Below are 24131 nucleotides of genomic sequence, written 5' to 3'. Positions count from 1 at the left end.
GGGAGAGAGTCGGTGCGCCTCCACTGTCTGGTGCAAAATGCTCACTCCGTGAGTTGTATATAGCACTAGGGGTCAGGACTACTCCAAGATGGCCGCCGGGCGTTCAGAACGTGGCCACAGAAAATGGCCGACCGCAATGTAAGCTGCGCGGCTACGTTAAAAAGGCCGCCGATGGGAGTTTTCAATGTAATTGAAAAACCTCACAAAAATGGCGCCAGCGCCGACTGAGACCCCAGAGTAGTTGCCACAATGAGCCGCAAGTCAGACCAGAGCATGGTAAGCATGGAACGGGTCAGTACTTCCCGTATGTATGGATCTTCTATCAGTCAGATCCATACAAGCGGGGGTTCCCACAATAGGAAGAGTAGTCACCTTTACATGACACCCAGATGGTCCACCACCGGAGAAGAAGCCCACCTTTTGAAAAGGCTCTCCTCAAAGGGGCACTGAACCGCCCGGCGGTGAGGGACTACAAAAGCCCTCAGCGGCTGTTCTCATTCCGCCTCTTAGAAATTATCAAAGAAGGGCACAGAAGGAAAAAACCTACACAGAGCGGCCTGAATTGTGTGACCCAAAAAAGACTGAGCCCTCGGCGGAAACCCAGCTGCACTATCCAGCTTAAGAGAGTCCCTGACCCAGGTACCTGGTCCATGGCTCCATAACAGAGCATTCCCCAGGGGATAACGGGGGAAGGGGGCACTCTTATCGCCCATCTGCAGTTCACCCCCACACTGGCACAAATGTGTCCAGGACTAACAATAAAACCTCTGTGGGAATCCAAGGTGCTAACACCTGCGGCCACCACCAGCATGTTGAGGAAGGACCCAGATACTGACTCCAAATATTAATAATATTTACATAGTGTGTATGTATAATATGCACACCTGTCCTTACAAATAAACAAAAGTTCCTAGAGCCCTATTCAGGGCATCTCACCCACTTGCTGCGCTGACCAGGGGTAACCAGGGGACTCACCTCAGGAGGGGACTCCCCAGCGCTGCCGTCCGCTCTCAGAACACAGCGTGTGAGAGGAAAATAACCGTGAGGTAACTGTGTGCCAAATGGCAGCAAAATGCTGCGTTTAAACAGGAAAAGCCTCCTAGGGCTTTTTAACAGTGAAAAAACCCTCACAGGAAAGCCCCATACAAAAAAGAAAAAACACAGGCCAGATAACACAGTCCCCTCATAAAGGCCCCCTCCCCCTGACAGCAGCAATGTTAGCAATGCAGCAAGGGAAAAGGAGCAGGGAAGGGAGGAGAAGAGTACCCCCGAACCCCAGGAATGCCCAGCCGTACCAACCCACCGAAGCGGGAGGGACTGTACTTACCCGTCCGAGCGAGGACTCGCTGACGCATTCCTGACAGAACTACAACCGCAATGGAGGTAGCTATCGGCCCAGTCATATGTGGACTTCGGAGCAAAGCTCACCGGCCACCCCAGGAGTCATGGGGTATGGCGTGGCAGACCCAGCCTGTTTGCAAAGGTGTGTCCACGCTTGCTGGTCGGACTGAGTAGACTACAAGGATCTATATTATCCAGCCTGTCTCTCAGCCGACAGTTGAAAGAAGATTCTTCAAGAAAAAGTAAAATAAAATTAAATTTCTTCTCAGGGTGCTGGGCCCAAAGGGAGCCATACGTCCTTCTCCTTGCTAGGCAGAACGAAACTGAGGCTGCATGCTGCAGTGAGGGTTATGTCTGGAGGGACCGCCCCCTGGGTGGGGCTGTTCAACTCTGTTAATGTAACATGTATTTAATTATCTAACATGTTTCTGCCTAGTTCTCTCATGTAAACAGGGAACATAACCTACTTGTCCCCAAGCAGTGTAAAAAATCAGTAAAACCAATATAAGTTCACCCTAAAACAAGCAGAGCTCCTCAACGGAGGAGTTGCATCTTTAAACAGCCGCCTGCAAAACCTAGCGGCCGAAAGTAGTATCAGAAGATGCACTCACAGCAACCGCGTAAAATTTTGAAAAAAATTAAAATAAATAAAAAATGTGAACGGACGACTAAGTCGCCGCCTCGCACACCTGTGAGACAGACGCTTGATGTCGGAAAACCCAGGAAGCACCAATTACCCTGGTCGAAAGTGCCATGACCGGAAAGGGAGCGCCTGCCCCCTAAGAGTATAGGCCTGTATCACGGTCTGCCTGATCCACCGAGAAATAGTGGCTGACGAGACCGCCAGGCCCTTTTGTGGACCAGACACCGACACAAAAAGTGCGTCAGTTCTCCGAAACGGAGCCGCAGCAGACAGGTACACCCACAAAGCGCTTACCACACCCAAAGTATGAAGCGCAACCTCCTTAGGATGCGCCGGCCAAGTACATAAGGATGGAAAAGTGTGCGTACCACAATATAAAGCATAAAAAAGATGATATCAGTACTGTGCCTGTATGCCTCTCCTGGCCAAACAGTGAAGTCAACCAATGACGAAACGTGTCAGGGCGTAACGCTTATCCATTGACCTAAGACGTTGTACAGCCCCCGGGACCAGGAACATGGGAGAAGTTAAGCACCAGCAGCTTCACTGTTTGGCCAGGAGAGGCATACAGGCACAGTACTGATATCATCTTTTTTATGCTTGATACTTTTATATTGTGGTACGCACAATTTATAAGGGGATGTTTGGGGCTCAATAAACTTGTCTAAAATTATATCACATTATATGAGTTTTTTCTCTGTTATATGTGATTGCGGTTTGATTGAACAAAACATACTTGCTGGTGGAGAGTGCAACTTCCAGGATAAACATGGATATATATTCCAGGCTCTTTATTTCCATATTTGTGGTGAGTGCATCCCCAAAAGGGGAGTTAATATCCCCCCCATGTGGTGAATGCCCCCCTTGGTGAAAGGAGCACTGATTAAGGATTTTTTTCTGTGTATTTTTCCATCTGCACTATCATCGATTTCCTATACTCGCTTGACATATAGAAGTGTTTCAAACGCCAGTTTGGAAGTAGCGCTGCTACAGTTTTACATTGGACTTTAAGTTTTTTTTTTTTTTTCCATAATAAATTTTATTGGTAAACAGAATAAGGTTTACATTACATTTGGACAAGGAGTCTGAAATAAAACAGTAGGTTTTACAGCATTGATAATCAGAACTAGCATGTAATCAGGAGTACAGAAAAAAGTACAGCATTTGTCGACATACTTAACAAGTTATGGGATGCGAGCAAAGTTTATGACTAGTTTAATGACTATCTGCGCTTCCAACGGTAATCGTGTGTATGTCTCATATCGAATTCTATGTAGGTGTAAACAGCGGAAGGAGGCAGGGGCTGGCTAGTTCATATGGAGCTGACCAACTTTGCGTAATTACTCTCTTTTAATAATTTGGGTGCTAAAGTTGGTCAGCTGTCGGTATTAAATAGAATGGGCTGTAGCGTGTGAGGGGATTGAATCCGATTGTAGACTCCCCAAGGGGAGGGGGAGGAGGGATGGGTATAGGAGCGGAAGAACAAGGGGAGAAAGGGGGGGAAGAGAGATTAAGAGCCGTGGTAAGAAGAAAGAAAGAAGGAAGAGTAAAGTAAAATAATATAAAGTATAGGAAGAGAGCAATATAATGTGCAGATATCCATACTTAGAATCAAAGAGAGGAGGGGGGGGTGAATGGAGAGGGGTAGGCTGGGGGGGGGGGGTACCTCCCAGTCTCCGCCACCGGATCCCAAGTGTTGGGATATGGTGAATACCAAAAGTTTTGTGTTTTATAGATAATTGACAGTATGTTTATCAGGATGAGTCAATAGAGGTCCTCCATCAGTCTTCCCTTGTGTAGGGGAGGGAGGCTAGGTGTCGCTTATTTTGATTAGTTAAGAGTACAGAGTGTAATCGTACAATTACCAGGGGCTTCAATCGTCTGGAGGTGGATGATTCCCATTTGTTTGGTCCATCAGAAGTTTGTAATTGGCTGTGGTACAGAAGTGGGTCCAGCAGGCCCATGTGTGGGAGAATTTGGTTGGACAATCTTTGGCTATAGAGATTAATTCTTCCATTTCTGCAATTTTTCCAATGCGATTGAGCCATTCAGGAATGGTTGGAACATGTGTTGTTCCCCAATGTAGAGGGATGCATAGTTTGGCGGCGTTTAGTAGGGGTGGTATCAGCATTTTGCAGTATCGCTGAGCTGGTATGTCAGAATGGTGTAGAAGAAGCTGTGCTGCGGTATATTCTAAAGTGTATGTAGAGATTTGCGATGTAATTTCTCGGACTTGGGTCCAGAATGGCTGGATTAGGGGGCAAGACCACCAAATGTGCTCCAGAGTACCTGTGTCGCTAGAACATCTCCAACATTTGTCCAAAAGGGCGGGATTGTATTTGTTGAGGATAACCGGGGTTCTGTACCAGCGCGTTAAGACTTTATAATTGTTTTCCTGTATCGAGACATTGAGAGAGCCTTTATGAGTTATTGTCGATATGCGTTCCCACTGTGCCTCTATCATTTCTATCTGTAGGTCTCTTTCCCAACTTGAGCAAGCTTTGTTAGTCTTCAGTAAGCTGTCTGAGGAGAGTATGTTGTGAATGTTAGATATCATGTGTTGCTGTGGTGCAGAGTGGGAGCATAGCTGTTCGAATGTTGTGAGACGGCAAAAGACAGAGGATGTGCGGTCAGCATCTTTCAGGAAGTGTCTGATCTGGAAATATGTCCAGAGAGGAAACGCAACGTTTTCTGTGTTGGCTGGTAACGAAGAGCGCTCTAGAAAAGTGCCTAAGTGGTAGAAGTGATGTGCCAAGACTTCTGGATGTTGCCAGGTGTCTGTCAGAAAATTTGTGGACATACCAGGTGGGAATTCTGGATTGAGTTTTACTGAAGTAAGGGGCCCAGGGGTCGAGGAAATGCGTAACTTTCGGCAGGCTTCTTGAAAACAGCGAAGTGTCGGGGCAATGAGAGGGTGTTCGTTTAGACTCTTCGGGGTGTGTTTGCATGAGGTCCAAGGAATGGATCGTAATGGTAGGGGGGAGAAGGTGTGTTCAAGAGAGACCCAATCTTTACTGTGGCTATGGATTGACCAGTCTACAATTCTAGCGAGGTGGCATGCCCAATAGTATTTTTTGAGGTCTGGTAGCCCAATGCCCCCCTTCGTTTTTGGTTTTGTTAACTGATCGTAAGCTACTCCTGGGTCGTTTCTGATTCCATAAGAATTTAGTACAAAGTCGTTTGTAAGTTTGAAAGAAGGATGGGGGGAGTCTGATGGGTAAGGTTTGTAAGATGAATAGGATTCGGGGGAGTGTGTTCATTTTTAGAATTGCTGCCCTTCCAAACCAAGAGAAATGTGGTTTATTCCATTTGCTCAAGTCACTTGTGATGGTTTTAAGGATAGGAAGATGATTTTTGGAGAATAAGTCTGAAAGTTTAGCCGTTAGATATATCCCTAGATATTTAATCTGATCATGGTTCCATTTAAAGGGGAAGTTGTTTTTGCATTGTAGTACCGCTTCCTGTGAGAGGGAGATATTCAGGGCTTGGGATTTAGCAAAATTTATCTTGAAGTTGGAAATAATATGAAATAGCTTCAACTCTTTTAAAAGATTTGGAATTGATATGTGGGGATCTTTCAGAAATAGCAGTATGTCATCGGCGAAGGCCGCCATTTTATAGGTACGGTCTGCGATGCGGAAGCCTTTGACACTATTGTTAGCTCTAAGACCTTGGAGAAAAGGCTCAAGGGTCAGGACGAATAAAATTGGGGAAAGTGGGCATCCTTGTCTTGTCCCGTTGCCAATAGTGAAGGCGTTTGACAGGTGGCCATTAACACGAACCCTGGCAGTTGGTGCGTTGTAGAGGGACATAATGGCACTAAGTAGTCTATCCGGGAGACCAACATGTTTCAGGACTGCTTCCAGGTAGTCCCATGCCAGCCTGTCAAACGCCTTCTCTGCGTCCAGTGACAGAAGAAATCCCTCTTGTTTGTGTGTTTCTAATCCAATGATGTATGTTTAGGGCTTTGATTGTGTTATCCCTGGCTTCTCTACCAGGGATAAATCCAACTTGGTCTTTCCCTATCAGGGATGGCAGGAAGGGTGCAAGACGTGAGGCTAAGATTTTGGCGTATAACTTTATATCTACATTTAATAAGGATATCGGCCTATAGTTGCTGACCGATGTGGGGTCCTTCTCCTCTTTTGGGATTACAGTGATGTGGGCTTCTAGCAATCTGTTGAAGGGGAGGGTAGGGGACGATAAGGAATTAAAAGTCTTAATAATGTGTGGGGATAAAGTATCCATGAAGGCCTTGTAATAGGTAGCTGTAAGCCCATCAGGGCCAGGACTTTTACCGTTTTTAAGTAGTTTGATTGCCAATTTTAGTTCCTCTTCCGAGATGGGGTGTTCTAATTTGAGGGCATCTTTCCTATTTATGAGTTTGGGGCAATGTTTGTCAAGGAAAGATTTGATTAATGTGTGACGAGCTTCAAGGCTCTTATGATTCGTCGCATGCTTGGGGAGATTATATAAAGTGGAGTAATAGGTCTCAAATTGCGCTGCTATGTCCGTCGGAGTAATGAAGGACTTTCCTTGTGAGTCTTTGATAGTGTGAATAGTAGCCTGTGCTTTTTTGGTCTGGAGAGCTTTTGCTAAGTATTTTCCACATTTATTGCCGAATTCGTAGAAGAGCTTTTGGTGCAGGACAAATTTGCGTCGTGTTTTGCGGTTCAATTCTTCACTTAAAGCGGGAGTTCACCCATTTGTAAAAAAAAATTTTTTATCCCCTTAGCTTCCTGCTCGTTCGGTCTAGGGGAATCGGCTATTTGTATTAAAATATGAGCAGTACTTACCCGTTTTCGAGCTGAATCTTCTTCCGTCGCTTCCGGGTATGGGTCTTCGGGAGCGGGCGTTCCTTCTTGAGTGACAGCCTTCCGAGAGGCTTCCGACGGTCGCATCCGTCGCGTCACTCGTAGCCGAAAGAAGCCGAACGTCGGTGCGGCTCTATACTGCGCCTGCGCACCGACGTTCGGCTTCTTTCGGAAAATCGTGACGCGATGGATGCGACCGTCGGAAGCCTCTCGGAAGACTGTCAATCAAGAAGGAACGCCCATTCCCGAAGCCCATACCCGGAAGCGACGGAGAGGATGCATCTCGTAAACGGGTAAGTACTGCACATATTTTAAAATAAATAGCCGATTCCCCTAGTAAAAACGAGCATCCATCTAAGGGGGAAAAGTGCCCTCTAAGGGTGAACCCCCGCTTTAAGAGTTTCCTATTTTGGGTAAGTTCATGATAAGTTTGTTGCGCTTGGGATTGTTTGTGGGAGAGTTCAAGGGTCTTAATCTTGTCAAGTAGGCCTGTAAGTGTACGCTGTTGAGCTTTTCGGCGTGCTGCCTTGAGGGAAATGAATTTCCCCCTAATTACACATTTGTGGGCTTCCCATTGGGTAAGTGGGGCTATGTCAGATGTATTATTTTCTAGAAAAAATGTATGTATGCAGTTGCGAACGTCTGCGATCACCTCTTCTGAGGTAAGTAAAGTCGAGTCAAGGCGCCATATATTTTTGGAAGTGTGTTCATCAGGGAAAGTCAGGGTCATTGTAATTGGGTGGTGATCTGATAGTAACATTGGTTAAATAGTGGCATTTGAGAGAAAGGGGATGTCCTTCTGGGATAGGAACAGGTAATCAATTCTTGAATACTTGTTATGGGGGGCTGAAAAAAAGGTATAATCTTTTTCGTCAGGGTGAAGTGTGCGCCAGGTGTCGTGTAAAAGAAGATCTTGGATCTGTAGCTTAATTTGTTTAATTGCTTTGTATGGCAGGGAAGTTGCTCCCGTGGAGGTATCCAAAATTGGGAACAATGCGACGTTGAAGTCTCCTCCTAGAATGGTCAGTCCGGTTTGAAAGTCTGAGAGCAGTCTGGAGATGGATCTGAAAAAACTTACTTGGGCAGTATTGGGGCTGTATATGTTAGCTAATGTTACAGGTCGCCCATGAAGACGGCCCTTTAGGAAGATATATCTGCCCTCTGTGTCTATAAGTGAGTCTATGGGTTGCCAATCAAGGTTTTTGGAAAATAGAATCGAGACCCCTTCGGTTTTTGCAAGTGGGTTGGTAGCATGATGCACTGTTGGGAATAGGTGGTTGGTAAGCTTGGGGATTTTGTTTGTATGAAAGTGTGTTTCTTGCAAGAACACTATATTTGCCTTCAATTTGGCCATCAGGTCAAGGGTTTGGCTGCGTTTTTCTGGGATGTTGAGGCCTTTTATGTTCAGTGATACTATTTTTAGCGTGGTTTTTTTTTTGTGGAACTTAAATGCGACATGGTGAGATAATGTGTGGTTTTAAGAGTAGTATATGACAGTCAGATGTGGGGTGGTTGTCTTCTTATGTGATAACTCAGAGAATGAGAGAGGGGCAGGGTTTTGAATAACTTTGTGTTCGAAAGGATGTGGTGGAGGCGGAGACTGAGAGGTAGAAGGGGGAGGGGGAGGGGAGGGGGAGGGGGAAGGGTGCAGGAGGGAGGGAAGAGAAGAAGGGAGAGGAGAAGAAAAGAGGAAGAAGGAGGGGGAGGAGAGGAAGAGGAGGAAGGAGGAAGAGAAGAAGAGAGAAAAAGAAGAAAAGAAAGAGAAAGAGAAAGAGAGAGAGAAAGAAAAGATAAAAGAAAAAAAAGGGGGGGAGAAGGGGGGAAAGGAGAACAGGTAGGTAAGTTAGGGGGTAGGGATCAACGAAAAGGACAAATTACCGGAGTGGGGGAGGTTGTATGTAACCTCTCCTAGTATACGGAAGTGTCCGGTAGGGTTTGACAGGAGCAAGTATGTTCCCGTCTCGTGGGGAGGTGGTAGGAATCGGTGTGAAACGGTCAAGAATCAGTATCTCTCGTCCACAGGAGATCTACGTTACAGGAGATATGAAGGAGCCAATATCTGTTGCATTAATTAGGATGGCTGTGGGTCAAGACTCCAGGGAGTCAGGCATTAAGTAGATTATGAGGTCTTTCAGCATGCAGGTAAAACAGGTGAAAACAGTTTAAAAGCAAACAGAGACAACAAAAACACATAACACCTAATAATGTGGTAAAACCCAGAATATTAACATGAGGTCTTCTTCAACTAACGCTAGGTCCCCCTATTGAAGATGATGGGGATCTACAACTATGAGACATAGTAACACCTCATTCAACGTAAATAACCAAAATATGTCTATAACTGAATCCGTTACAGAGAGCAGCACTCCTCATGTGAATGTACCTGGTCGGGTAGTTCCTACAGTAATGTCAGATAAGTTATCTAGGTTAGACCGACATAAGTTGGATCAGGGTTGACACACATCCGAACATATTTAATGTTCCAAGGGTTACAGTGAGTCAGCTTCCTGTTGTTTTTGTATTTGAGTTGTATTTGACTTTAAGTTTTAAATGTTTTTTTGTTTTACTGTTTACCTTAAATGCTGTTGTTTTTTAAGCAGCTGCTGCGATTTACACGTATCTGACAGTCTGTTGCCAAATTGTCTTAAGTGTACAATCCTAAGCGCTGAGCTGTGCTAAATTGAAGGAAGGGCGACATTAGCACTCATTGGAGTTGAATCCCTGTCCTTAGTTTGCTTGTCTTCAGTAAACTGTTTTCCGGCTTTCTTGTGCATCATATTTAGAAGAGGCTTCCTTCTGGGACGACAGCCATGCAGACCAATTTGATTCAGTGTGCGTCTATGGTCTGAGCACTGACAGGCCGAACAACCCCCCCCCCCCCCCTTGAACCTCTGCAGCAATCATACGTCTATTTCCCAAAGACAACGTCTGGATATAATGCTGAGCACGTGCACTCAACTTCTTTTGTTGATCATGGCAAGGCCTGTTCTGAGTGGAACCTGTTCTGTTAAACCTCTGTATGGTCTTGGCCACCATGCTGCAGCTCATTTTCAGGGTCTTGGCAATCTTCTTATAGCCTAGGCCATCTGTTTGTAGAGCAACAATTCTTTTTTCCAGATCCTCAGAGAGTTCTTTTCAATGAGGTGCCATGTTGAACTTCCAGTGACCAGTATGAAAGAGTGAGAGCGATAACACCAAATTTAGCACACCTACTCCCCATTCACACCTGAGAACTTTTAACATTAACGAGTCACATGACACCGCAGAGGGAAAATGGCTAATTGGGCCCAATGTGGACATTTTGACTTAGGGGTGTACTCACTTTTGTTGCCAGCGGTTTAGACATTAATGGCTGTGTGTTGAGTTATTTTGAGGGGACAGCAAATTGAAACTGTTATACTCACTACTTTACATTGAAGCAAAGTGTCAGTTCTTCAGTGTTGTCACATGAAAAGATATAATAAAATATTTACAAAAATGCAAATCACATCAAATATTGGGTGTGGTCAGTCAAATTTCACAAACAGTAGGAGGGTCTTAACCACTTAACGACCCGCCCATAGACAAAAGACGTCTACAGGGCGGTTTGTTAACCAGAGGACCCGGCGCATTACGGAACGCGGTAAATAGCTACTGATAGCGGCTGTTTACCACGTGATCGCTACGTCAAATGACGGAGCAAACACTTGTAAACAAACCGGCGTCAGTTGATGATGCCGGTTCCTCCCTCCCCTCTCTGTATAGTGTGAGAGGGAGAGAGAGCGGATGGCAGCAGCACTGTGGGCTGGATCTGTGACAATTGCAGTCACAGATCCAGCCATCCATGCTCAGCCATCCCTGCAATACCCCTGCCAATACTCTGCAATACCTCGGACCAATAATTGTATACAGAGCACAGTATACAGCGGGCTGTGTTATAATTGTATACAGAGCTCAGTATACAGCGGGCTGTGTTATAATTGTATACAGAGCTCAGTATACAACTGTCTGTGTTATAATTGTATACAGAGCTCAGTATACAGCTGGCTGTGTTATAATTGTATACAGCTGGTTGTGTAATAATTGTATACAGAGCTCAGTATACAGCTGACTGTGTTATAATTGTATACAGAGCTCAGTATACAGCTGACTGTGTTATAATTGTATACAGAGCTCAGTATACAGCGGGCTGTGTTATAATTGTATACAGAGCTCAGTATACAGCTGGCTGTGTTATAATTGTATACAGAGCTCAGTATACAACTGGCTGTGTTATAATTGTATACAGAGCTCAGTATACAACTGGCTGTGTTTATAATTGTATACAGAGCTCAGTATACAACTGGCTGTTATAATTGTATACAGAGCTCAGTATACAACTGGCTGTGTTTATAATTGTATACAGAGCTCAGTATACAACTGGCTGTGTTATAATTGTATACAGAGCTCAGTATACAGCAGGCTGTGTTATAATTGTATACAGAGCTCAGTATACAGCTGGTTGTGTAATAATTGTATACAGAGCTCAATTTACAGCTGGTTGTGTTATAATTGTATACAGAGCTTAGTATACAGCTGGTTGTGTTATAATTGTATACAGAGCTCAGTATACAGCAGGCTGTGTTATAATTGTATACAGAGCTCAGTATACAGCTGGTTGTGTAATAATTGTATACAGAGCTCTTTATACAGCTGGTTGTGTTATAATTGTATACAGCGCTCAGTATACAGCTGGTTGTGTTATAATTGTATACAGCTGGTTGTGTTATAATTGTATACAGCGCTCAGTATACAGCTGGTTGTGTTATAGTTGTATATGTATATAGAGCTCAGTATGCAGCTGGTTGTGTCTGGACACGACAGAACTCCTGCACAGTTCCTTACCATCCATTCAAAACAAATCTAGCTTTACTAACACGCGACAATCACACCTCCCTCATCAGTCAGACGTAAAGGCGTGGTCAGCGTGAGGACGTCATTAGCATGGCAACCAATACGTGACATGACAGCTGTTATACACAAGAAACACGGTTCCTACCTTGCACGCTTAACCCCGCTGTTCCCGGCTAACCAGGTAACGTGTATCTGGTTCCGCTGAACAAGATTCCCGTACAGTGGCGTGTGGCGGATAATACCGGGACGGGCTGTTCGCTGCAGGTAACAAGTCTCCCGTTCCCGTTACAGCTCGCTGTAGGCACGGACGTCACCGTAGCGTCACGTACCGGCGGGAAATAGCTAGGGGCGTGTCCTGCAAGCTCGTCCACAGCTGTCCAATAGGAAGCGTCCGCTATGCCGAGTGGGTTCTCTGTGGTGCAGCCGGTGGAAACGTCGGAGGGTGGCGGTTGTTGTGTGTAAACATAGGCCAGGCTTGTCACGCGGGCACAGCGTGCTGTATTGGCGGCATTCGTTCATAGACACGTTGCTGAGCCAAGTCTGCATCTTCATCATGTTCCTTATAATAGAAAGATGTGTGTCCCATAGACTTCTCACCAATGCCACGTTGGACGTCAAAGTCGCGTCCCATGTATCTCAATGGGTGCGTCTTATTGGCAAGACTCAAGTCGCAGAGACAAAAAATAGTTCCTGCACCACTTTTGTGCGACTCTCTGCACCTTGATCCCATCTGTTGTCACATCAGTATAGATACGAATGGTACTTGGATCCCAACTGTACCTGGATATCCTTGCTGCTTAAAAACTTCCTCCCCGTCTCATTTTTCTGGATAGTTTTTGTGTTCTGTACAATGAACTTTATTGTTGATTTAAAACTTCCTCCCTAGCACATCTGATTCACACGTGATCGTGGCGGAAAGACATTTTCTACACGTAGGGCTGCCCATTCACTTGAACAGACGCCTCATATTAGTTTAAGATCCCTTTCAGTCTGGGAGCGGTGCACATTTTGATGCGTTTGTAGCATGTTTTGTCACACAGGAAAATACATTTCTGCCAATTATGATTGGGTTGTCACTAAAGTGGAGCTCTACCCAAAAAGGGGAAGCTCTGCTGCCATATTTGACACCTTTTGTGGGGGAGCGGGTACCTATTTTTGATAGGTACCCACTCCCAGGAGACATTGTGGTGGTGAGATCGCCTGGAAGTTTGCTCCCTTCCCCCGGGTCATTTAGAAAGCGCATGTTCAGTGGGCAACTGGCTGTGAAGCTGCAGAGCTTCACTGACATTTTCCCTTAGGGTCCTTTCACACAGACGGTCCACCCGGCAGACACCGCTTTGCTCAGCAGGGATCGATCCGCTGATCCCCCTCTGCGCAGGCAGATGACAGGTCTGTCTCGGTTCACTGCAGAGATGGCCCTGCTCTCCTCTATGGGGGATCAGATGAGGAAAGAAAATGGGGTCACCATCCGTCTGCATTTCACAGACAGCAGCGGGTGTCAGCAGACATGTCACAGCTGACATCTGCGGCTCCATAGGAGTGAATGGAGGCTCGGAGCAGGTCCTCCTGAAAAACTGACAGGCGGACCTGATTGGAAAGCCCACGTGGAAGGAGCCTAACAAGAAATGGCTGCGGTAGGGTTGCCACCTCATCCCTTTAAAACCAAACACATATTAATGACACAGGTTCTGTGGTTGATTAAGGTTGTAATTAAAAGAGCAAAGGTTTTTAATTTTTTTTTTTGTTGCCGTCATACTTACCTAGGTGGATGCAGCATCAGTCCAATGCTGCATCTGCCCTCCGCCGCCTCTTCACTGAGAACCGAGCCATCAAGCATAGCTGATGGCTCGGTTCTCACAGCTCCCTGAGCAGAGAGCTGCTGCTCTCCGCTCTGCCCCCTGCGCTCACTGGATCGCTGAGCTGTGGAGGAGCGGGGAGTGGCCGTCTCAAGCTCTCAGCGTCTCACTGAGACAGGCATCAGTCCAGGCACCTGGCGGATCCAGACTTTATTGTCGTGATGACGCGGTGCCTGGACTAATTCCAGTGACGTCAGCAAAGAGCGGACTTCAGACCGCTGTCTACTGAAAACGGGTCACAGGAGTGCAAAACTAATTGCAATCCTGTGACCCACAAGATCAGGCTGGACTTATCCTTTAAACTCACTTGGTGCATTATTTGTAATAAATCAGCCTTAGTGTAATCCATGTGTGTTCGGGTTTTAAATGATTTGGTGGCGGTAGCAGCACCCGAGAGCTGATTGAAAATTCAGCTGGGGTGCCGACATTGCCGGATTGCTGAACTGTTAAGTGTCCTATTATCATATTAAAAGTCAGCAGCTACAGTATTTGCAGCTGCTGACTTTTAATTTTTGAAGAGGGTGGCTGGAGCTCCGCTTTAACAATTAGCCTGCATTCACATCTGCAACATTCACTTTCCGAACATGCGGCAACCCGCACAGAAAATGTGCGCTTTGCCACGTGTTTCGAAATGTGCAGCAAGCAGGCATTAAAAAAAGTCTGTGTCCACATCTGTGCGTTTCTTAGCACGTGGCAGCCTACACAATAAACAGACGCTACACGTTTCGAAATACATGCGTTGACATCTTCACGGTTCTGAAAGCACAACTTGTACAGAAACTGCGAAGACACATGCATTGTGCTTGCATTTCCATTTAGGCTGTGTTTGCATCTGCATGTTTCCGAACATGTGGCAACCCACATAGAAAACGCATGGCAATACACATTGCACTTGCATTACCGTTTGTTCACATCTACGCATTTCTGAGCGCATGGCAACCCACAAGAAAATGCACGCTTTGCTCTGCATTTCAAAAACGTGGCAATGTGCGTCATACTTACCATTATGGCGACGCAAGCACAGAATGCATGGCAAAGCACGTGTTTCTGTGCAGGTTTCATGCAAATGTTATGCAGCCTAATTGTCAATGACACTCCAATCGCTGTTGACATGCGTTTTTTGCTGCATGACAAAATATACTACAACCGCGCCAAAATGCCCACTGAGTAAATGTGACACTTCACAACGGAAAATGTTTTAGAGCTACTTTGGGGCATTTGTTACGCATAGGGCAGCATATTCAAGTAAATTGGCTGCCCTATGTGTGATGTACATTTAAAATCATGCAAAAAAAAAATGCGAGCGGGAACACCTGTATCCACTAAGCTTAGGTGTGAATAGAATGTGCTTGGGAGGAAGTTTTTAAGCAGCAATGATGACCAGGGTGAGGGTTAAAAAAAAAAAAAAACATACATCAAAGTTCCATTGAAGTTTTTTTGAAATGGCAGGGAAGTGGTACATCAAAGTGGTGATACTTTCATATTGCACAAATGTGAACCAGAGCAGAACTAAAGCCTCCTATCCCTAAAGCCCCTTTCAGACTGGGGCGGGAGCTGCGGTGGCGGTATAACGCCGCTAAAAATAGCGGCGCTATACCGCCGGGATTGCCGCGGGAATCAGCCGCTAGCGGTGTGGTATTAACCCCCGCTAGCGGCCGATAAAGGGTTAATACGGCCCGCAATGCGCCTCTATAGAGGCACATTGCGGGCGGTATTGCCGCGGTTCCTCATTGTTTTCAATGGGAAGGATCGGTGAAGGAGCGGTATACATGCTGCTCCTCTCACCGCTCCAAAGATGCTGCTGACAGGAGATTTTGTTGTCTCCCGCCAGCGCATCGCCTCAGTGTGAAAGCCCTCGGGCTTTCACATTGAGTCTGCAGTGAAGGAGTTTTTCAGGTGGGATAGCAGCGCTATTTTTAGCGATGTACCGCCTGAAAAACTCCTCAATGTGAAAGGGGCCTAAGGCTACTAAACATTGCGCCTGCAAAGCACCCTGAAAGAACCTCTTCTTTCACGTTGGAGTGGTGCGCTGGCAGGACAGTAAAAAAAGTCCTGCTAGCCACATCTTTGCGGTGCTGTAGGAGCGGTGTATAAACCGCTCCTAAAGTGCCCCTGCCCATTGAAATCAATGGGCAGCGCCGCTACAGTGGGGCTTTGCGAGCGGTTTTCAGCTGTTTGCGGGGGTTAAAAACGGCGGTAAATCGCTGCTAAAAATGGTAACGCTTTACTGCCGACGCCCCTGCACTGGCAGTGTGAAAGTAGCTTTACAGCCATGGATGCTGCCATCTCATTCTCTGTTTAATCTGCAGTTGCCATGGTGCTGCACATGTGATCAGGTATGACACCGGACATTTGATGGTTTGACAGTTCAGTTGAGATAACATGGAAAGGTGACAGTTATATTCTTAGCATGGCTTGAATGTAAGGCCCCTTTCACACGGGGCGGATCAGTAATGATCCGCCCCATGAACTTCCGTATGCTCAGCGGGATCGCTCCGTTGATCCCCGCTGAGCCGGTGGATGTGCAGGGACCGCCCTGTCTTTTTCCGCTCTCCCCTATGAGGGGTGTCGGATGAACACGGACCGTCTGTCCGTGTTCATTCGATCCGCAGACGGAAGGAAAAATAGGGTTTTCCTCCGTCTGCAGAATCGGAGGAGTGCAGAGACGGCGAGATCGGGTGTCAGCGGATGTTCATCCGCTGACACCTGCAGGCTCATAGGGACCAATGTATGTCCCTTTTTCATCCGCACACGGATGAATGAAAAAGCGGACATACAGTCCGCAGGTGTGAAATGGGCCTAACCGTTTTTTTGCACAAATGATCGTCCGTTTTGTTTTTTGCTAATCGAAAATCAGTTTTTCAGGCGTACCTGATCGGACAATCTATTTACCTCAATGGAATGGCGGATGTCAATGCTGACGTCCGCCGAATTTAGATGGATGGTGGTCCCATTTTCCATCCGTCTGGTGGATCGGATAGGGTCCACCTCTGCTCTGCACAGTGAGCGGAGACGGACCTGTCATCTGTCTGCTCAGCAGGGATCAGCAGGGCGATTCCCGCGATGAGCAAGTGGAATCCGTATAACGAAGGCACTCATGTGAAAGGGGCCTAAGAGTTTACTAAAGTTATGAAAATCCTCGTACAACAGAATAAAAACTTGGAAGTGATGTAACGTGTTGTATTTGTATTGTGTTTTTTTGAATGACAACTGTACTAATTAAATAAGCTAACTGATTAAATGAAAATGTTTTGTTCTGGTATAGTACGGGGAAAAATTTCCTTTATTTACCCATCGGATGATTTTGCATGAACTGTTCTGATCGGCTCTTGAAAGTTGTGTGCTAAGATCAGATTATCGCACTATGGTTTTGAAAGCAATTTTTTTTCGTATGATCTTGTGTACGGGCCTTCAGGGCTTCTTGACACCTGCAGTTAAGCTGTATTTTTACCTCTTCCCAACTGTTCCCTTGTTTCTGCCGAGGCAGCAGCCAGGGATGTACACACATGCTGTGGCCACAATGCTTTGATTTGTAGACGCAGCGTGTATTTTACCCCGTCACACTCGGGTGGTACTGCCTGTCAAGCACATCACCTTCAAGTGAATAGGTCTGGTGGTTGCAGCACAGTTGTCTGGTAATTTGGATGTTAAGACAGGTGGTGAGGCAATACAGCGCCTCATCGCCGCCTGTCTATTGCTGTCCTAAGAGTGATCAAAATGCAGATTACACTTCAGACAGCAGAGCAAGTGTAAATGAGGACTAATTCACTCCCTATGGGCTTGCGAATGTAAATTGATAATCATCCATGTCCATACAGGCTCTTTTATTTAACCAGTTCCCACCCAGCCTATGGCCAAATGATGCCGGCAGCGGCCTCTCATCAATACATGGGGACGTCCTATGACATTCTCCTGGATCGCACCTCACGTGGGGCAACACAGCAGTGCGATCTGTCACTCCATTCTAAAGGAGAACCGGGAGCGTACCTAGCAGGTGTCGGCAGGGGCCAGCAAAGAAGGTGGGTGGAGACAGAGGTGCAGGCACTAGAAAAGAGTAGATGGGTGACAGTCAGGAAAAGTAGAGGGGAAAGTGCCAGGTAGGCCGATCCTGGGCTGGAACATCCCAATAAGTACTCTCCATTAAGTGACACCAGTCAGGGACCAGCACTGCTGAAGATGATGGACTCCCCTAGCTGCCAGTGGAAGAACTCCTCCAGTGAGAGTGGGGGGGAGGCAAAGGAATTTCTGGTGATAGGGGACTAAATTCTTATGACAGAGAGGGCAATCTGTGACAAAGACCTGAAGTGCCAAACTGTATGCTGTCTAACAGGGCTCGGGTTTGGCACAAAACGAAACTGGTGGACAGATTACTGTAGGGAGGGACTGGGGAAGACTCGGCTGTCGTGTACATTGGCACCAATGACAAAGTCAGAGGCAGATGGAGTGTCCTAAAGAACGATTGTAGGGACTTAGGAGCTAAATTGAGGAAAAGAACCTCCAAGGTAGTATTCTCAAAATCCTCGAGCCACATCAGAAAGGTAGAGGGAGATTAGGGAAGTAAAAAAGTGGCTGAGGAGCTAATGTAGTAAGGAGGGGTTTGGGTTCCTGGAGAACTGGGCCAACTTTTCAGTCGGTCACCAGTTCTATATAAGGGACAGTCTGCACCTAAATATGGAGGGTGCAGATCTGCTAGGAGTGAAGATGGCCAAAAACTTAGAGGGGCTTTTAAATTAGACAACGAGAGAGAGGGTCTAGAGGTAGAGATAATCAGTGCGGAACATATTCCAGAGGGTAGTATTGGGGGCATTAGTGGTAGGTTGACTAAAGCACATAAACCCAAGGTAAGTATAGTAACAAGTCCTATTTGCAATCTCGGAACACCCAATAAGAGGACAGTATGCGACCAGTCTAAACTATGTGGCATGTTCACCAATGGCTGGAGCCTGGTGGACAAGATGGGAGATCAGGGTTTGATAAATTTGCTTGGAATCTAGGAGCCAGCTAAAAAAGTTAGGAGCCAGAAAACACGCCCCGTGCCGACGAGCTCGCACGCAGAAGCGAACACGTACGTGAGTAGCGCCCGCATATGTAAACGGCATTCAAACCACAAATATGAGGTATCGCCGCGATCGTTAGAGCGAGAGCAATAATTCTAGCTCTAGACCTCCTCTGTAACTCAAAACATGCAACCTGTAGAATTTTTTTAAACGTCGCCTGTGGAGATTTTAAAGGGTAAAAGTTTGTCGCCATTCCACAAGCAGACGCAATTTTGAAGCGTGACATGTTGGGTATCAATTTACTCTGCGTAACATTATCTTTCACAGTATAAAAAATTGGGATAACTTTACTGTTGTCTTATTTTTTTATTAAAAAAAGTGTATTTTTTACCCAAAAAAGTACGCTTGTAAGACCGCTGCGCAAATACGGCGTGACAGAAAGTATTGCAACGATCGCCATTTTATTCTCTAGGGTGTTAGAACAAAAAATATATATAATGTTTGGGGGTTCTAATTAAAGGGAAGGAGATGGCAGTGAAAATGTACACATTAGAACTGATTTTACTTGTAATGCCAACGGCCACCACCAGATTGCGCCAGGTCACAGAAGGAAGCTTGGGACTTCACAAGGCCGCGGCCTTAATTACCGGCCGTCGCGGGCCTGCCGCGATCGCAAGGTGGGGGTGCACGGAGACACAGGATCCTGTGCCTCCCCGCCGCGCGATGCCCGGTAATTGACGCCGCGGCGGCGGCCTTGTAGGCCTCAATTACCGGCGGGTGCCAGGTCACAATTTCTTGTCGCAATTGCGACCTGGCGCCCAAATTTTGTCGAGCCCTGTGGGAGAGGTATGCCTGTATATCAAGAATAATGTGCAAGTGAATGTGAGAGATTGCATCAATAAGGGAGCTAGGTAGGAAGTGAAATCCTTATGGGCAGAGCTCCAAAGGGTCTGAAAGTAAGGGGATAATAATACTGGGAGTATGTTATAGGCCCCCTAACCTGAGGGAGGAGGGGGAGACCTTCCATCACAATTTGGATTAGCAGCAAGGATGGGAAGTGTCATCATAATAGGGGATTTTAATTATCCAGACATAGACTGAGCGGAAGGAACCACGCATTCATCTAAGGCTCGCCAGTTCCTAAATGTCTTGCAGGACAATTTCATCAGTCAGATGGTAGACGCGCTAACTAGAAACAAAGCGTTGCTAGACCTACTGATTTCCAACAATATAGACCTGATCACGGATGTGGAAATAAGGGGCAATTTAGGAAGCAGTGATCACAGGTCAATTGGCTTCAGTATAAATCGCACAAATAGAAAACATAAGGGGAATACAAAGACACTGAATTTCAAAAGGGCCAGCTTCCATAAACTACGATCCTTACTAGAAGATATAAATTGGGATAAAATCTTAGGAACAAAAAACACGGAGGAGAGATGGGTTTGCTTTAAAAGCATATTAAATAAGGGCATTAGCCAGTGCATCCTATTGGGAAATATATTTAAAAGAGCAAACAAGTCCTAGAGGGCTTAACTCCAATGTAAAAATGCATATAAAAGCAAGGGAGAAGACCTTCAAAAAATACAAGGCTGAGGGATCATCATCGGCATTCAAATTTTACAAAGAATGCAACAAGTAATGTAAGGGTGCAATTAGGGCGGCTAAGATACAACACGAAAGACACGTAGCTGAGAAGAGCAAAAAAATCCCAAGAAATTCTTTAAGTTAATTAACAGTAACAAAAGGGATGATAGACCATATTGGCCCCATAAAGAATGAGGAAGGAAATCTGGTTACAAAGAATGAATGGGGAGATGGCAAAGGTATTGAATTTATTCTTCTCAGTCTTCACAAGGGAATTGGGGGGGCTTCAGTAACCAAAACTGCAGTGTTTATGCTCATGACACATCACAGGAAGCACCCTCTTGGCTAACAGAGGACAGAATTAAAAATAGACTTGTAAAAAAAAAAAAACGCAGAGGTGATCAAATACCACCAAAAGAAAGCTATATTTGTGGGGAAAAAAGGACGTCAATTTTGTTTGGGAGCCACGTCGCACGACGAATTGTCAGTTAAAGCGACGCAGTGCCGAATCTCAAAAAGGGGCCTGGTCTTTGACCACTCAAATGGTCCGGGGCTGAAGTAGTTAATAAGTCACCGGGGCCAGATGGCTTGCACCCGAGGGTCCTTGGGGAACTCGGTCAAGTAATTACCAAACCATTGTTTCTAATTTTTGCTGACAGTCTACTGACTGAAATGGTACCAGCTGATTGGAGAAAATCCAATGTAGCACCAATATTTTTAAAAGGGCCAAAATGCATCCCTGAGAATTACAGACCAGTTAGCCTAACATCAATAGTATGCAAGCTCTTGGAGGAGATAAGGGACTATATACAAGATTTTAGTAGATCATTAGCAGTAATCAGCATGGATTCATGAAGAATCGTTCTTACCAAACCAATCCTATTAACCTTCTATGACAGTGGTTCTCAACCTGGGGTCGGGACCCCCTGAGGGGTCAAATTACAATTTGCCAGGGGTCACCGAATCCTGGGCTGTTCCTGAAGCCTGCACCGCTCTCCCAGCCCTTTCGCGGCTGCCCAGCAGCTACCTAGACGCTGTCTTTGCTCAGCCGACAAAGCTCTACTCATTGACAATACTGACAGGCTAATTTCTATAGGAGGAAAACGGATTGGCTCCGCGGGGGCGACTCTCTGGAACCAAATCCCGCTTAACATTCGCATCTCCCGTAGCCTATATACATTCAGGAGGAAGCTGAAGACCTGGCTATTCTGCCAAGCATTTCAATCCTAGGCCAATTTTTCTCCGCTGATTTCTTGTTTTTTTTCTCCCTTCTCTTTTATTTATGCTCCCCTCGCCAGAACATCCGGGCTATTTTGTCACAAAGCGCTTTGGCACCACCGACCGGTGGTATATGCACGCTTCCCAAATAAATAGTAATATATAAAATGTCCCTGGAGCCCGCAAGCCGCCCAGTCTGCCTCTTCGCAGCCTCCCATTCAGTTCATGGCAAGGGTGGGGGGAGAGACTAGAGGTAAGCTGACCAGTGAGGAATGTGAAGTGGGAGGAGATGGAAGACACCCTATCTCCTGATTTTTGGCATGGGTGTCACTGCTGCGAGACACCACATAGCTGGAGACACAGGGAGTAACACTACCAGGCTGTGATTAGAGTTGCCATTAAAAGTCCCCACTACAGTTCTCAGATTAGCAGATGACCTTAATTAAGAGCACCTAAGTTGGCTGATCAGAACTCCCCCCAGCACTGCCACTGATCCCATCAACCCACAAGCACTGCCACTGATCCCAACTCCTTGCCAGCACTGCCACCCATCCCAACTCACTGCCACCCCCCCCCCCCCACCAAGGAGTAAGAGAGGGAATACAAATAGAGAATACATAGAAGGTAGAGGAAAAGAGGGGGAGGACCAAAGAAAAAGGGAGAGAAAGAATAAGAGAAAGAACAAGAAAGATGGCTAGAGAGAGGGATGGGACAAAAAAAAAGAAAATAAATTAGGATAGAGAGATAAAAGGGAAAGAAAGGAGAACAAAGAGAAAGAGTGGCAGATCCTAAAATGTATCATAAGGAGTTTTAATACTGGAAGGGACTCGGGCAGTGCTAAATTTACATGGGTTAGAGGCGCAAATTTCTTGCCTTGCCTTGGGTGCTGACAACCCACGCTAAGAAAATAATTTTAGGGGTCCCCATAACTTGGAAAATTTCATCAAGGGGTCACGGCAGTAGAAAGGTTGAGAATCACTGTTCTATGAGGAGGTGTGCTGCCATCTAGATAAAGGAAGGTCTTTTTTTGCAAAAGCGTTTGACACAGTTCCCCATAAACCCCATAAACTAAAAATGCATGCAGTGTTTTCCATGTATTCCAATGGTTCTAATTCACACCAGTCCAATCAGTTTCCGGCCACTTTCTAGTGCAGAAAAAAAAGTAGCGTATGCTGCATTTTTTTCTGCACAGAACTGTACTGTACCTAGCAAATTGTATCAAAAATGCACTGGAACTGCGTGTGGTGTGAACTGTAAGCAAAAACTGATCCGGAACATATGAGTGCATTTTTGTGGTGCAGAAACTGACTGGTACTGACTGCATTGGTGTGAACTAGAGCCATTGGAATACATGGAAAACACTGTGCATGCATTATTAGTGTAGAAAAAAAGCGCATGGAACTGCATCTGATGTGAACTAGCACTTAAGGTGGAAAAAGTTTTGAAATGATTTATCTTTGTCTCAATCACACAAACCTGACATTTTAACAGAGGTGTGTAGACTTTTTATATCCACTATACAATTGTGCTCATAAGTTAACATACCCTGGCAGGATTTATGATTTCTTGCCCATTTTTCAGAGAATATGAATGATAACACAAAAACATTTATTTCACGTATGGTCAGTGGTGTTTGGCTGAAGCCATTTATTATGAATCAACTGTGTTTACTATTTTTAAATCATAATCGCAACAGAAAATACCCAAATGACCCTGATCAAAAGTTTACATACCCCCAGTTCTTAATACAGGCAGTCCCCGAGTTACGAAGGACACCTACTTACGAACGGCCTCAAAGCCAGCTGCTTATGCTCCACGCTGGTCCTGGATACCTCTGAGCAGCTATTTTTCAGCCCCAGACACATCCCACACTGCAGTACTACATGTACTGCATGCCCAGAAGTGCCTGGAACACCCCACATCCCTGAACAGGCAGAATTTACACTAACAAATGCAGTGTCCTGGCTTACACATAAGTTCCACTTGCGAACAAACCTACAGTCCTTATTGTGTTCGTAACTAGGGGACTGCCTGTACTGTGTATTGCCCCCTTTAACATCAATGACAGCTTGAAGTCTGTTGTGATATTTGTGGATGAGGTTCTTTATCTTCTCAGATGGTAAAGCTGCCCATTCCTCTTGGCAAAAAGCCTCCAGTTCCTGTAAATTCTTGGGCTGTCTTGCATGAACTGCACATTTTGAGATCTCCCCAGAGTGGCTCAATGATATTGAGTTTAGAAGACAGAGATGGCCACTCCAGAACCTTCACTTTATTCTGCTGTAGTCAGTGACAGGTTGACTTGGCCTTGTGTTTTGGATCATTGTCATGTTGCAATATCCAAGTACGTCCCATGCGCAGCTTCCTGGCTGATGAATGCAAATGTTCCTCCAGTATTTTTTGATAACATACTGCATTCATCTTGCCATCAATTTTGACTGCATTTCCTGTACCTTTTGTAGCTCACACATCCCCAAGACATCAGCGATCCACCTCCGTGTTTCACAGTAGGAATGGTGTACTTTTCATCATAGGCCTTGTTGACTCCTCTCCAAATGTAGTGTTTATGATTGTGGCCAAAAAGCCCAGTTTTGGTCTCATCACTCCAAATGACTTTGTGCCAGAAGGTTTGAGACTTGTCTCTGTGCTGTTTGGCGTATTGTAAGCAGAATACTTTGTGGCATTTGCGTAGTGAAAGCAATGGCGACTCGACCATGCAGCCCATCTTTCTTCAAGTGCCTCCTTATTGTGCATCTTGAAACAGCCACACCACATGTTTTCAGAGAGTCCTGTATTTCACTTGAAG

The 24131-nt window shown here is 45.7% G+C and overlaps 2 protein-coding genes across 5 annotated transcripts in view; one reads left to right on the top strand and one right to left on the bottom strand.

Annotated features, from left to right (window-relative positions):
* The window catches only part of SLF1 (SMC5-SMC6 complex localization factor 1), a 157707-nt gene extending 145812 nt beyond the window's left edge, over window positions 1-11895 (bottom strand). The window contains exon 1 of the mRNA XM_040342271.1: window positions 11816-11895. The gene's annotated coding sequence lies outside the window, so the exon portion shown is untranslated. The remainder of the gene's footprint in view (window positions 1-11815) is intronic.
* Window positions 11749-24131, top strand: part of KIAA0825 (KIAA0825 ortholog) — a 559317-nt gene continuing 546934 nt past the window's right edge. For 3 of the 4 annotated variants that reach the window (XM_040342235.1, XM_040342259.1, XM_040342250.1), the window contains exon 1: window positions 11853-11934. The gene's annotated coding sequence lies outside the window, so the exon portion shown is untranslated. The other variant, XM_040342242.1, reaches the window with a different exon arrangement.

Source organism: Rana temporaria, chromosome 1 (genome assembly GCF_905171775.1).
Source record: "Rana temporaria chromosome 1, aRanTem1.1, whole genome shotgun sequence".
Classification (NCBI taxonomy): Eukaryota; Metazoa; Chordata; class Amphibia; order Anura; family Ranidae; genus Rana; species Rana temporaria.
This window is presented reverse-complemented; position numbering and strand designations above follow the sequence as displayed.